This window comes from Heterodontus francisci, unplaced genomic scaffold (assembly GCF_036365525.1).
Source record: "Heterodontus francisci isolate sHetFra1 unplaced genomic scaffold, sHetFra1.hap1 HAP1_SCAFFOLD_590, whole genome shotgun sequence".
In the NCBI taxonomy this organism is placed as follows: Eukaryota; Metazoa; Chordata; class Chondrichthyes; order Heterodontiformes; family Heterodontidae; genus Heterodontus; species Heterodontus francisci.
The window spans coordinates 798,244-813,766 of NW_027142138.1; positions in this window are offsets into that span (position 1 = coordinate 798,244).

The following is a 15,523-nucleotide window of genomic DNA, read 5'->3' on the forward strand; positions in this document are numbered from 1 at the left end:
CCCCACCCCCTCTCTATATCGCTCTGTCTCTCTCTCTCTGTCCCTCTCTCTCTCTGTGTCTTTATTTCAGTTCTTTCAGATATATACAGCGGCTATGGTGGGATTTAAACCCCTGTCCTCTGGCTATCAGGTTGGGCCGCTGAATTACTTGCCCAGTGATGTTATCACTATGCGACTGCCTCCCAAATGGATGTGTACAGTGTCTGTCCCTTAATATCACTCTCAGTAGTTTTTTCACTGTAACCCTCATCATGGTCCCGATTCAGAGACCCAAAGTTCACATTTTAACTGGGAGAAGGCAGGAAAAGAGTGAAATGTGATTGTTTTTGACCCCAGATTCACCGTCCACTGCATACAGATCAGTTACATTTATAATAGAAATGCCAGGAATGAACAAGGTCAATACAATAATATGGAAAATGTAAATGACGCCACTCATAATTGCAAAATCCGTCCAGTATGAGTACAGATTTCAGGTTGATTTCCGAGAGAGGTCTTACGAAGAAAATGTCATTGACATTGAAATGATGGTGTTTTATCCACCACATTATTTACATAAGAGTCAAAGCTGCTGATGTAATGCGTTTGTTCAGGTGAGTGTAACTAATAGCAATGATCATGGGTATAAGAGTGTCATTGGAGACTTATCCCCTGTATAAATCAGGATCCATTGGAATGGATCAGCTCAGAGTGCATGGTGGAGATGTGGAATCCAGGTTAACAGAATTCTCTTCTTCTCACAGAAATGGGATATCCACTGATTTATCATATAGAACGCAGTTATTATTCCGTACTTGCAGCAATTGGAGTTCCTGGTAAGCCAGTATCTCAGCTGTTAATGGTGTAAATCGATATTAACTGTGCTACTGTACTCGGTATTATTTATCACTGTGTGTATTACCTGTTCTTCCCAGAAATTTACTGATGGAATCTCGTCATTGTGTACTCTTTCAGTCATGCAGGAGTTGTATTATTTCTTTAATGGTATTGTTTAAAGTAACCGTGACATTGCTACTGGATTATTCTGTGTTTTGAATGTATTTGAATGAGATGTCTCGATTGGGATCAAGAATCAGACCAAAAGGAGCTTTTAACAGTTTCATGATGTGGATCTAACCGGTCCTGTAATATATTTATGACCTTTTTTCAGTGATTTATGATGAGACATCTCACGGTCTCAGTGTTACAAGGGGACAGCACAATGTCCTCCCTCCCCAATAACATGGCTCAGTTTAACTGGGATTTCAATGTACTTATTGGTTATCACTGTTATCAAATATTATTTCACTCTGTGAGTGTCTGACACTGCTTCAGAGGTCAGCTAATGAACTGAGTTTGTTGCTGATACTTTCACATCTCCTTCTCAGCTTCACTATGGACCCTTCACTCTGACTGGACTACATTCTAAAATGGAAAGTATTGATGTGATGTTTCATTGGTTTGAACTCTATCAGTTGGAATCAAAAGTCTTTCCATTTATCAGCTGCAGCGCTGATGTTGGTGTTTTATTAATTAAACAATCCCACATTCTAACGGATTACTTTATCATTCCAGAAGAAGCAATTTCAATGATTGTGAGGTTTGTCTTGAAGAAGCTTTCGATCCTGTTTATTCCACGTATCGTAGATGAAGTGAAGAGTGCACGTGAACAGGTGGAGAATTGGATGTTCTGTAGACACATTAAATTATTCACAGAAGTTTCACCACTGAATAAACTGACTCTGAGAATAGAATCACTGAACCTGGGACAGGTGATCAGAACACAGCCGCAGAATGTTAGGAATGAATCATGTGTGAAAAGTAGCATTAAGTAACAGTTTGCAGGGTGTGAGTACTCCAGAGAGATAGGGAAGGAGAAAAGAAGCAGCGATTATGAAACCGAGGGAAAGAGATAAGCAGAAGTAAAGAGAAATAGAAAGAAGCAGCAGTGTGAATAATTCACTGTCATAAAGCGCTGGAATGTCCAGAACAATTAAAGAGAGAAACTGGGTGCTGAAGTTGTCTGTTGCCAGATTGTGTTCATTTTCCTGTTGGACTTGATCCTCTGTGTTGATTTCTGTCAGGTCCTCATTTTGTTTTTTAGAAATTCCCTATTCCTTACTTAGTCATTGAATAAACAGATTAGTATCAGTTCTTCACTGATGGTAATTCATTATTTAAATACTGCACTTTAAAATCTCTGTGACTGCTAAATTCAATAAAGAGCGCGGCTACTGTCAGAAATATATTTAAATTTATATTTAATAGCCTGTACAAACTAAATATATTGACGATATTCTATAAACAATGAACTGTTCTCCAACACCAATAACCACAGGGATTATTGTTTGAATGCATGAATTGAGTTGTATTACTGGGATCTATAGATTAGATTTCCTCTAACACTCTGCTGCAGTCTCTCTCTGTGAATCTCAGCCTCTCCTCTCACAGTATTGAATCCTCAGTCTCCTCATCCATTGCTTCAGTTTATCCACTTTTCCAAACCATCTCCTCCAGTTTCCCCTCCTTTTCCTTTTCCTTCTCTCCCTCCCAATCTGACTCACTGTCTAAACCTCCAGCTTCCTCGTCCAACCTGATAGGAATACAGGAACTTAGGAGCAGGAGGAGGCCATTCAACCGACGAGCCTGCTCCGCCATTCTAGATCATGGCTGATACTCAAACTCAGCTCTGCATTTTTCAGTCTTTTCCCATTAGGTAACAGTCTCTGTCGGATCTCCGAACCCTGAGCAAAAAACCAGCTACACATCCCGCTCTCCCCAAACCTTCCCAAACAACAGTCTGGAGACAAATTCTCAATTAATCCATTGGATGCCATCTCTGTAAAACTCCTTCTCATTTCCCCACAGGCACTGCAGTATTTCCAGTAGATCCCGTGCTGACGTTATTCACTTTCTGTATCAATTTCCCAATTCATTATTAATAACATTTCTCTTGACAAAGCACTGCCCAGGTCAATGAATCAGTTTTCACTGCTCGATGCAGCAACAAAGCTGGAAATTTCAGCCCAGATCCTGTCAAACTGCTGCTTTTTCTCCAGGTCTGATCAGTAATTTCCCTGCTTCCTTTTCTCTCTCTTCCAGTTAACTTGGTGGCGATTGTGATCCTGTATCGAGGAAAGTGCGGTCTCTCCAAATGTATCACTGTCTACCTGGTGGGAATGGCAGTGTCTGATCTCCTGGTCGTTATCACTGATCCAATATTGAGATGGATTGCTTTACTTTATTTCCCATATTCATTCCTGAGAATTACTCCTGTGTGTTCTCTCATTATCGTTCTGCTTTCTGCATCCACAGATGTTTCTGTCTGGCTCACAGTCACTTTCACCTTTGATCGATTTGTGGCCATTTGTTGTGGGAAGCTGAAAACAAAATATTGCAGCGAGAAAACGGCGGCTGTGGTTGCAGGAACAGTGAGTGTGCTGGGCCTTTTAGAGTCTGTCCCCTGGTACTTTGCACTGGAGCAATATTACATTATTGATAATGTTCACATGGGTTGTGTTTATAAACTGAGCTTCCTTACTTCCCCCATATGGGAGGCATTTCAATTGTTTGACCGCATTTTAACCCCTTGTGTCCCGGTTTTTCTGATGTTGCTGCTTAATGTTCTGACTGTCAGACGGATTTTATTCTCTAGTAAAGTCCGCAGGGGACTCCGGCGCCACAGCAATGGAGAGAATCACAGGGACATAGAGATGGAGAATCGCAGGAAATCAATTATTTTACTCTTCAGTATATCCGGCAGTTTTATACTGTTATGGATGACCTGGGTTGTGTTTAACATTTATAGGCGATTTACAGATATTCAGTATTATTCCTCCGGCACTGACCCTCTTTTTATCACAGATCACACATCAAAGATGCTGCAGCTTCTCAGTTCCTGCACCAACACATGTATTTACACTGTGACCCAGAGTAAATTCAGACAGGAGCTGAAGAAGGCGGTGAAATACCCTCTCAATCTCATTGTTAAATTAGTGAAATCATAGAAAGAGCTGAAGGGTTTCACCACTGGAACGAAATCCCATTCTGCGCCCCCACGTCCTGCTCCACCACCCTCCCCCCGCCCGCCTTTGTGATTATTTGAGCAGCGCCATCTTTAGTCCTGGCAGCTGCCTGAACGTGACAGACCATGACGTTTAAGCGGAACAGACTGCATTTGCGCATGTGCCAGTGCACACTGGTTGCGTTGTCAACAAAGGCAGCTGGCGGACAAAGCTGCAAATCACAGCGATTGAGACGTGTTGAGAGGGAGATAGTAACTGCAGTGTGTCAGGGACACCAGAAGATGGAGATGGTGAGAGGGGGGTCAGTAACTGCAGTGAGACAGTGATACCAGTAGATGGAGATGGTGAAGGGGGTCAGTAACTGCAGTGACACAGGGATACCAGCAGATGGAGATGGTGAGTGGGGGCAGTAGCTGCAGTGAGACAGGGACACCAGCAGATGGAGCTGGTGAGAGGGGGCAGCAACTGTCGTGAGACAGGTAGACCATTAAATGGCGATGATGAGGGTGGGGTCAGTAACTGCAGTGGACAGTGAGAACAGCCGATGGAGTTTAGTTTAGAGATACAGTACTGAAACAGGCCCTTCGGCCCACCGAGTCTGTGCCGACCATCAACCACCCATTTTTACTAATCCTACACTAATTCCATATTCCTACCAAATCCCCACATGTCCCTATATTTCCCTACCATCTACCTATACTAAGGGCAATTGCTAATGGCCAATTAACCTATCAATCTGCAAGTCTTTGGCATGTGGGAGGAAACCGGAGCACCCGGAGGAAACCCACGCAGACACAGAGAGAACTTGTAAACTCCACACAGGCAGTACCCAGAATTGAACCCGGGTCGCTGGAGCTGTGAGGCTGCGGTGCTAACCACTGCGCCACAGTGCCGCCCCAATGGAGATGGTGAGGGGGTCAGTAACTGCAGTAAGACAGGGACACCAGCATTTTTTTTTCGAGATACAGCACTGAAACAGGCCCTTCGGCCCACCGAGTCTGTGCCGACCATCGACCACCCATTTATACTAATCCTATATTCCTACCACATCCCCACCAGTCCCTATATTTCCCTACCACCTACCTATCCTAGGGGTAATTTATCATGGCCAATTTACCGATCAACCTGCAAGTCTTTTGGCATGTGGGAGGAAACCGGAGCACCCGGAGAAAACCCGCGCAGACACAGGGAGAACTTGCAAACTCCACACAGGCAGTACCCGGAATCGAACCCGGGTCCCTGGAGCTGTGAGGCTGCGGTGCTAACCACTGCGCCACTGTGCGATGGTGAGGAGGGTGGGGTGGTCAGTAGCTGCAGCGAGACAGAGACATATAATTAACTGTAGATTTATCGCCCTGTGTATTAGTTGTGAACCTCTATTTAACAATTAAATGTAGATTTGTCTGCATGCATATTGGTTCTGGACGTCAATTCGAAAATTGAATATAGATTTATCCCCTGTTTCTTGGTTGTAGACCTCTATTTAACATAAAATGTAAATTTATCCCCTATTGGTTGTGGGCCTTTATTGAAGAAAGAAACAACAGTCGAATTTTACTCGGTGTATTGGTTGTGGACCTCTATTTAACAATTAACTGTAGCTTTACATAATATAAGCAAAGTGCTGGGGATGCTGGAAATCTGATACAAATAAAAGAATCGCGGGAAATAGCAGGTCTTGCAGCACCTGTGGGGAGAGAAGCGGAGTTAACGTTTCAGTTAGTGACCCTTCTTCAGAACTGGCAGATATAAGAAATGTGAAAAATTTTAAGCAAGTGAAGCGTTGGCGGGCAAGAGATAACAAAAGAGAAAGTGTTGATAGGACAAGCTCACAGAATAGCTGACCAGAAGGTGATGGAGCAAAGGGTAGTGTCCGAGGCTCAAACATCTTCAGCTCCTTCATCAATGACCTTCCTTCAGTCATCAGGTTGCAGCATGTTCAGCACCATTCGTGACTCCTCAAATACTGAAGAAGTCCGTGTAGAAATGCAAAAAGACCTGGACAATATCCAGGCTTGGGCTGATAAGTGGCAAGTAAAATTTTGGCCATACAGCTGTCAGGCAATGACCATCTCCAACAAGAGAGAATCTAACCATCTCCCATTGACTTTCAATGGCATTACCATCGCTGAATCATCCACCATCAACATCCTAGGGGCTACCATGAACCGGAAACTGAACTGGAGTAGCCATATAAATACCGTGGCTGCAAGAGTAGGTCAGAGGCTTGGAATTCTGAGGCAAGTAACTCACCTCCTGGACAAAGCAGCCCGCTTGATTGGCACACCATCTACAAACATTCACTCCCTCCACCACCGACACACAGTGGCAGCAGTGTGTACCATCTGCATGATGCACCGCAGCAATGCGCCAAGGCTCCTTAAACAGCACCTTCCAAACCGGTGACCTCTACCAACTGGAAGGACAAGGGCAGCAAATACATGGGAACACCACCACCTGCAATATCCCTGTCTAGTCACGCAGTGGTTAGCACCGCAGCCTCACAGCTCCAGGGACCCGGGTTCGATTCCGGGTACTGCCTGTGTGGAGCTTGCAAGTTCTCCCTGTGTCTGCGCGGGTTTTCTCCGGGTGCTCCGGTTTCCTCCCACATGCCAAAAGACTTGCAGGTTGATAGGTAAATTGGCCATTATAAATTGTCACTAGTATAGGTAGGTGGCAGGGAAATATAGGGACATGTGGGGATTTGGTAGGAATATGGAATTAGTGTAGGATTAGTAAAAATGGGTGGTTGATGGTCGGTACAGACTCGGTGGGCCGAAGGGCCTGTTTCAGTGCTGTATCTCTAATCTAAACCATCCTGACTTGGAACTGTATCGCCGTCCTTCATGTCGCTGGGTCAAATTCCTGGACTCCCTCGTTACGGAGATATCTCCCGCTGTCACTCTGATAAGTGTACCCGTAGATGACTCCAAGAGAAAGTCCTGTTACTGCACCATTCTGTACCCCACCGTGCAACAGGGACATGAGAGCTTGTAGCTGAATTTAATCTTTCGCAGATAAACAGGTTGGAAAGATTTTGCAATCACATCTAGGTGTAGATGAATTATCGAACAAAGCCAAGTTGTCAGAAACTTGGCCCTTGCAGGATTAAGTTACAGGAGTAGATTTAGTCTGACCCCCTCATTGTATTCAAGCAACATATCTGGACTGTTCTCTCTGATAAGATGGAAGTTCACTCATACCTGATAGTCTGTGTCATGTGTCTATCTGAGTGTACCAATAGTGTTATAATGTTGCTGAACTGTTAATTTATATTGTAGGTCATTGTCGACTTTGCTTTCACTTAGCTGCCAACCTCCCTAAACCCACCACCTCTCTACCCACCTATATAAATACTCTTGTTAAAAAACACCACAATTGCAAACTTTCCTGACCCCATCTACGATTTCCTTTGATTAGACAGCCATTTTATTCCACCTCAGTGAAACATGTTGATGCATTTTTTCGATATAAAAGCGTTAAATAAATACAAGTAGTTGACAACAGACATTTGGAGATGGTTAATCTGATTCATTGTTCACAGCAACCTACACCAGGTACTGGGTTATCGGGTCTACCTACTCTGTCAGTCTCCAGCAAGAGAAAGTGCTAATTACGAACTTCAATTTGAGGATTAAGGAGTTCAAGTTCATACAGTTTGTGCATATTGGAAGACTGAGACTGCTTGTGATGGTCTTACCTCGCGTTTCAGATCCCCTAACCTTACATCCCCCTCATCTCACATCCACCTTATTATAAATTCCCTGATCTCACATCCCCCTTTGCACACAACCCCCTTATCACACATCCCCCTTATCTCGCATGCCCCTTATCACACATCCCCCTTATCCCAAATTCCCCTTATCTCACATACCCCTTATCACACATCCCGCTTCCCACACATACCCCTTATCTCACATAGGCCTTATCACACAACCCCTTTGTCACACATTCCTCTTATCTCACATCCCCCTTATCACACAACCCGCTTATCACACATCCCCCTTATCTCACTTCCACCTTATCACACTTCTCCCGATCAGACACCCCCACTATCTCACATCCCCCTGATCACACAACCCCCGGATCACACATCCCCATTATCTCACTTCCCCCTTATTACACCCCCCCATCTCACATCTCCCTTATCACACAACCCCCTTATCACACATCCCCCTTATCACACATCCCCCTTATCCCACACATCCCCCTTACACACATCCCCCTTACACACATCCCCTTATCTCCCATCCCCTTAACACGCAACCCCTTTGTCACACATTCCCCTTATCTCACATCGCCCTTATCACACAACCCGCTTTCCACACATCCCCCTTATCTCACTTCCACCTTATCACACTTCCCCCGATCAGACATCCCCCTTATCGCACAACCCCCTGAACACACAACCCCCGAATCACACATCCCCATTATCTCACATCTCCCTTATCACACAGCCCCCTTATCACACATCCCCAATATCTCACTTCCCCTTATGACACATCCCCCTTATCACACATCCCCCTTATCTCACATCCCCTTATTACACAGCCCCCTTATCACACATCCCCCTTATCTCACTTCCCCCTGATCACACATCCCCCTTATCTCACATCCCCCTTATCACACATCCCCCATATCTCACAACCCCTGAACTCACTTCCTTCTTATCGCACATCCCCCTTATTTCACACCTCACATGTCTTACGTTTCTTGATGTCACATATTCCCCATATCTCACATCCCCTATGCCTTACTGGAGGATTCAGGCCCAGTTTTTGAGATAGAACGCAGAACATAGAACATTACAGCGCAGTACAGGCCCTTCGGCCCTCGATGTTGCGCCGACCTGTGAAACCATCTGACTTAAACTATTCCATTTTCATCCATATGTCTATCCAATGACCAGTTAAATTCCCTTAAAGTTGGCGAGTCTACTACTGTTGCAGGCAGGGCGTTCCATGCCCCTACTACTCTCTGAGTAAAGAAACTACCTCTGACATCTGTCCTATATCTATCACCCTCAACTTAAAGCTATGTCCCCTCGTGTTTGCCATCACCATCCGTGGAAAAAGACTCTCACTATCCACCCTATCTAACCCTCTGATTATCTTATATGTCTCTATTAAGTCACCTCTCCTCCTCCTTCTCTCTAACGATAACAACCTCAGTCCCTCAGCCTTTCCTCGTCAGGCCTTCCCTCCATACCAGGCAACATCCGAGTAAATCTCCACTGCACGCTTTCCAAAGCTTCCACATCCTTCCTATAATGCGGTGACCAGAACTGCACGCAATACTCCAGGTGCGGTCTCACCAGAGTTTTGTACAGCTGCAGCATGACCTCGTGGCTCCGAAACTCGATCCCCCTACTAATGAAAGCTAACACACCATATGCCTTCTTAACAGCCCTATTAACCTGGGTGGCAACTTTCAGGGATTTATGTACCTGGACACCAAGATCTCTCTGCACATCTACACTACCAATAATCTTCACATTAGCCCAGTACTCTGCATTCCTGTTACTCCTTCCAAAGTGAATCACCTCACCCTTTTCCGCATTAAACTCCATTTGCCATCCTATTGGAGGTCAGGTCCAGCGCCAAATATGCTTCCTTATCGGTCACATTGGCCTGGTCGTCATTGAATGCACATACGGTGGTCTCCATATGGTTGACCTTGGATATGCTGCTTTGGGTTTGAAAATACTTGGTCGATTTAATCCCCAATCCCTCATAATAGTTTGTTTTTCTAAATGGGCACCAGTGGAAAACATGGCAGAATGCAGTCCGGAATCTGGAACAGAAACCAGCTGCAGCATACGACCATTGTCTCTCTAGCAAATATGATGGCCAAGAGTTGGGCTCTAATTCTGATAGGAGCTACTGGATTGGTTCAGTTACACCAACTCTGGAGGTGAACAGTTTGCTCACACAGTGGAGTTGAACCACGTTCTATACTTTTCAAAGCAAATGATGCCAAGAGGGTCAGAGTTTGGCCTCCCTGCGATGCTGCCCAAGCTCAGCAGGCTAGAACAGAAGGCCACTGCACTGAGAGATATAAGCTGTCCAGGCCTCCGGTTGTGAGCCAATTGACTCACAAAGAAGCAGGCTCCTGGCTTTTAAAAGCAAAGTAAGTTGCATCAGCAGCCACCACCCAACCATCGCTCCGAACCCACCCCAACGTCTCTCTACCCTCAGCACATGTACAGTACTCTAAGTGGAGAAGTGGATGCCCGACGTGGGGTCGCTGGGTACTGGTGATATGCCTGTCACGGTGTAGACACCAACCCAAATGCGATACCCTCATATTGATCCCACAACCAACAGCTTGCAGTTTACACATCTTCGACACTGGCGAAACAGATCATGTGATACAAGCCTTGCAGCACAGTAGGTGGTCATGTGTGGGTTTCAGATGCAAAATGAGCAGTAAATCCATACGTAGTTGAACAGCCTGCAACCACGCATTTCTAAGGATCCCATATGAAGAACATTTACTTGGGCAAGGCAGTGGGGAAAAACTAACACATGTCAAATTGGAATTCAGTGGAATTACAGGCGTCATCAGAAGACAAGTCCGGAGCAGCCATTGCACAGTACACTGGCTTTTATTTATACAGTAGTTTTAAGGTAGTAAAATGTCCCCAGGCACTTCACAGGAGCATTTTTATTTTTATTTTATTTATTTAGAGGTACAGCACTGAAACAGGTCCCTCAGCCCACCGAGTCTGTGCCGAACATCGACCACCCTTTTATGGTAATCCTACATTAATCCCATATTCCCACCACATCCCCACCTTCCCTCAATTACCCTACCACCTACCTTTACTAGGAGCAATTTATAATGGCTAATTTAACTATCAGCCTGCAAGTCTTTGGCTGTGGGAGGAAACCGGAGCACCCTGCGAAATCCACGCAGTCACAGGGAGAACGTGCAAACTCCGCACAGGCAGTACCCAGAATTGAACCCTGGTCGCTGGAGCTGTGAGGCTGCGGTGCTAACCACTGCGCCACGGCACCAACGAAAATGTGGCATTAAGAAGGGGGATATTTAGATCAAATGACCAAAGGAGATATTAGAGCGAATGACCAAAAGCATGATGAAAGAGGGAGGTTTTAAGGAGTGTATTAAACGTAGCACAGAGAGTGAAGCAGTTTAAAGATGGTCTATCGGCTCATCGCATCCATGTTGCTTCTGCAGGAGCTATCCAGTCATTCCCACTCCTCGCACTCAATCCCCATAGCCTTGCAAGTTTATTTCCTGTACGTTGCTGCACAATTTCAATTTAAAGTCATTGATTTCCTTTGCTTCCACCACCCTTGTGGGAAGCAGGATTAGAACATTAGAACATTACAGCGCAGTGCAGGCCCTTTGGCCCTCGATGTTGCGCCGACCATCTGACCTACACTATTCCATTTTCATCCATATGTCTATCCAATGACCACTTAAATGCCCTTAAAATTGGCGAGTCTACTACTGTTGCAAGCAGGGCGTTCCACGCCCCTACTACTCTCTGCGTAAAGAAACTACCTCTGACATCTGTCCTATATCTTTCACCCCTCAACTTAAAGCTATATCCCCTCGTGTTTGCCATCATCATCCGAGGAAAAAGGCTCTCACTATCCATCCTATCTAACCCTCTGATTATATTGTATGTCTCTATTAAGTCACCTCTCCTCCTCCTTCTCTCTAAAGAAAACAACCCCAAGTCCCTCAGCCTTTCCTCGTAAGACCTTCCGTCCATACCAGGCAACATCCTAGTAAATCTCCACTGCACCCTTTCCAAAGCTTCCACATCCTTCCTATAATGCGGTGACCAGAACTGCACGCAATACTCAAGGTGCGGCCTCACCAGAGTTTTGTACAGCTGCATCATGACCTCGTGGCTCCGAAACTCGATCCCCCTACTAATAAAAGCTAACACACCATATGCCTTCTTAACAGCCCTATTAACCTGGGTAGCAACTTTCAGGGATTTATGTACCTGGACACCAAGATCTCTCTGCTCATCTACACTACCAAGAATCTTCCCAGTACTCTGCATTGCTGTTACTCCTTCCAAAGTGAATCACCTCACACGTCTCCGCATTAAACTCCATTTGCCATCTCTCAACCCAGCTCTGCAGCCTGTCTATGTCCCTCTGTACCCTACAACACCCTTCGACTCTATCCACCACTCCACCGACCTTCGTGTCATCCGCAAATTTACTAACCCACCCTTCTACACCCTCATCCAGGTCATTTATAAAAATGACAAACAGCAGTGGCCCCAGCAGGATCCAGATCATTACCACCCACTGCGTAAAAAAAAGTCCTATTCATATTTGGCCTGTATCTCTTGCCCAAAACCTTCGATCTGTGTCCCCTCGTCCTTGTACCATTAGTTGTTGGGGACAGTTTTTCCTTGTTTAACTTATCTAAGCCTGTCATAACCTTATACATTTCGAATAGTCTCCCCTCAATTTCGTTTTTCGAAGGAGAACAGCCCACCTTTTCCAACCTGACCTTATAACTAACATCCTCCATCCCTGCAACCAAAATGGTCAATCTCCTCTGCATCCTCTCAAAAACTGTCACATCCTTCCTGAGGTGTACTGACCAGAATTGGACACAATGTTCCAGTTGGAGCCTAAAAAGAGCTTTCTAAAGGTTCAGCATAACATCCCTGCTTTTTTACTCAATGCCTCTGTTCAGGAAGCCTGACATCCCATCTGCTTAACTGACAACTCTCTCAATATGTTCTGCTACTTTCAAAGATCGATGCACATGAACCCACAGGTTACTCTTTAGAACTGTGTCATTAAGTATATATTGACTCTCCCTATTCCTTCTGCCAAAATGCATCAACTAACACTTGTCAGTCTTGAATTCCATCTGTCACCTGTCTGCCCATTCTGCTAGCCTATCTATGTCCTGCTGCATGCGGTTCATATCATCCTCACGATTTACCATCTCTTCAAGTTTGGTGCCGTAGGCAGATTCTGAGATTCTACTCTGTATTCTAAGATCCGAATAATATATATATCAAAACAGGAAAATATTGCTCCCCACTGACTCTTGGGGAACATCACTGTCGACCACTCTCCAGTCTGAAAAACAATCATTTACTATGAGGTCGGTGTTTTCTTTCCTGACGCCAATGTTTGGTCCAATTGAACACTGACCCTCCTATTCCGTGAACCTCAATTTTGTTCACCAACCTTTATGTGGTGCATTATCAAACGCAAACGTTTTCTTCAAATCCATATAAACAACAGCAACCACACTTCCTTCATCAACGTTCTCCGTTTTTTAATCAAAAAAAGTAATTCAATTAGCCAAGTAAAATCTGCATTTTACAAATTTCTGTTGGCTATCCTTAATTAATTAGAACCTCTCCAAGTGTGTGTAGATCTTCCCCCCTGATATTGTTTGTAAAACCTTACCCATCACTGATGTTAAGTTACCTGGCCTGTAGTTGTGATGGCTGTCTTTATATTTGCCACTCTTTAATCATCTGGCACCTCCCCCTTCCCCATTTGCAGGGAATAATTGAAGATTATAGCAATCCCTTCCATTACAACCATCCCCATTTCCAATACCAGCCTGGGAATCTAATCATCTAGACCAGGTGTCTTATCGAACCTAAGCTTAGCCAACCTTTCCAGTACCTCTCCCTCTCAATGATTATCTTATCCATTGCCTCTACTCTCCATGCTTCTGCAGATATTTTGTCAGGTTCCACTTCCTGAATGAACATTGATATTAAGTATTCATTACGTATATTAAGTATATATTAAGTATATGCATGCTCGATAGTAGATCACAGAAAACTCAATCCTTGCACTATAAACGCACATATGGCTGCCTTCATAACCTGTGCCATGAATCAGTGTTCCTTGGCTGGTAGTTCATGTATCTATGATCTACTGGTGTAACCGCAATACCCTTATGTTAAGGACTGGGTAAATGAACTGTTTACCCAGCTCTCTTCATTCATGCTTGGGCCCAGGCTTACCTTCCAGTTACATCAGTCCTCTGTTGTACCTTCCACTGCTGTCGGTACTGTGCGACTGTGATGTAAACTTCACCCTGATCTGACTCCTCCGTCTCACTCCCATTCCCACGCAAGATGCTAATGTCTGAGCTGGTGCGCACTGAAGACTGAGGGGGTGACGGTACATATTGGTGTTATTGGTCGGGCCCGCCATCTTCTGAAGGGCCGAAGAAGTGGAAATAAAGAAACGATGGACCAATGGAAAATAATGGGGAGGTTGTACCGCTTGCTCCACCTGGGAGTGGTGAGGCATCCAAATCTTGGGAATCATCCTGAAAGAGATCCGCATCCAAGACAGATAGAAGAGAGCCCATCTCAAATCAGATCAGTTTCGACGGTTACGTACTTCATTGCCGATGTGTTATCTTTGGAGAGGTCTTCAGCTGATGAGTCACAGGTCATTTAATATATAGATTCGAGTTTTGGCTTGGATCAGTTATTATCAACTAATTGAGTTTGTACATAAGGAGATCAATTCGTGAAAACTATAAGCTTACGGTTAGTGGGAGACTAGTTGGTTTATGCTTCACTCTCTGGGTGTTGTGCGCATTTCTTTTCTTGATCTTGAAGAAGCTTGGAGGTACTGGATGGGTGTCCAGTTCCAAGTCGAGAAAGCACATATTGCATCAGTTGGAGCCATTGGCACAGTTTATGCTTTAGAATCTACAGGTGCATGCAGGCATTATGGTGTAAGTATAACCAATTACTGCCCAGTACAAAAGATGATGAGGATATCACTGTGCATATGTAACTGTGCACTGTGAGGAATTCCACAACAGAGGTATAAACCAGTAGTCATCAATGGAGGGAGATATTAATGCATCAAATTACGCCTTGCGGTCTTCAGCATTCATCATCACTTAAACTGTAAATATTGAACTGTGTACGCACAAGTAGAGGGGCATATTCCTGCTTTTATGCAACCATTGAACTGTGCAATATTTACGAACAGAGGGAGACATTATTGTTAAAATGCCAACATTGCTGTGAACAGAATCCGTAGGCAGATGTGGACATTATTGAATCAATGTAAATAATGCGCTGTGCAGTTTTCACCAGTGTGACAGTTAGGCAACTTATATCTGGAAAGTTTCAATTTCTTTCTGCATGATATCTGGTTCAGTCTATTTTCATCTAATATATACATATATCTTAATGAGAACAGAATGTGCTGGAAATACTGAACAGGTCTGGCCGCATCTGTGCAGAGAGAAACAGAGTTTAAGTTTCAGTTCCGTGACCCTTCATCAGAACTGGTAAACGTTGGAAATATAACAGTTTGCCATTTAATCTCTCTCCTCGAAGTCCCATCACAGACCTTCCTTCTTGTTCTTCTTTCCTCTTCCCATATTTCACTTGCTCAAAGACTGTTACATTTCTATCATTTACCAAAATTTCTTCCCGACTGACGTCAGAATGACTAGCCTGTACAGTGTTTTCCCCATCTCTCAATTTTGTAAACAGAGTTTAACATTTACAACAC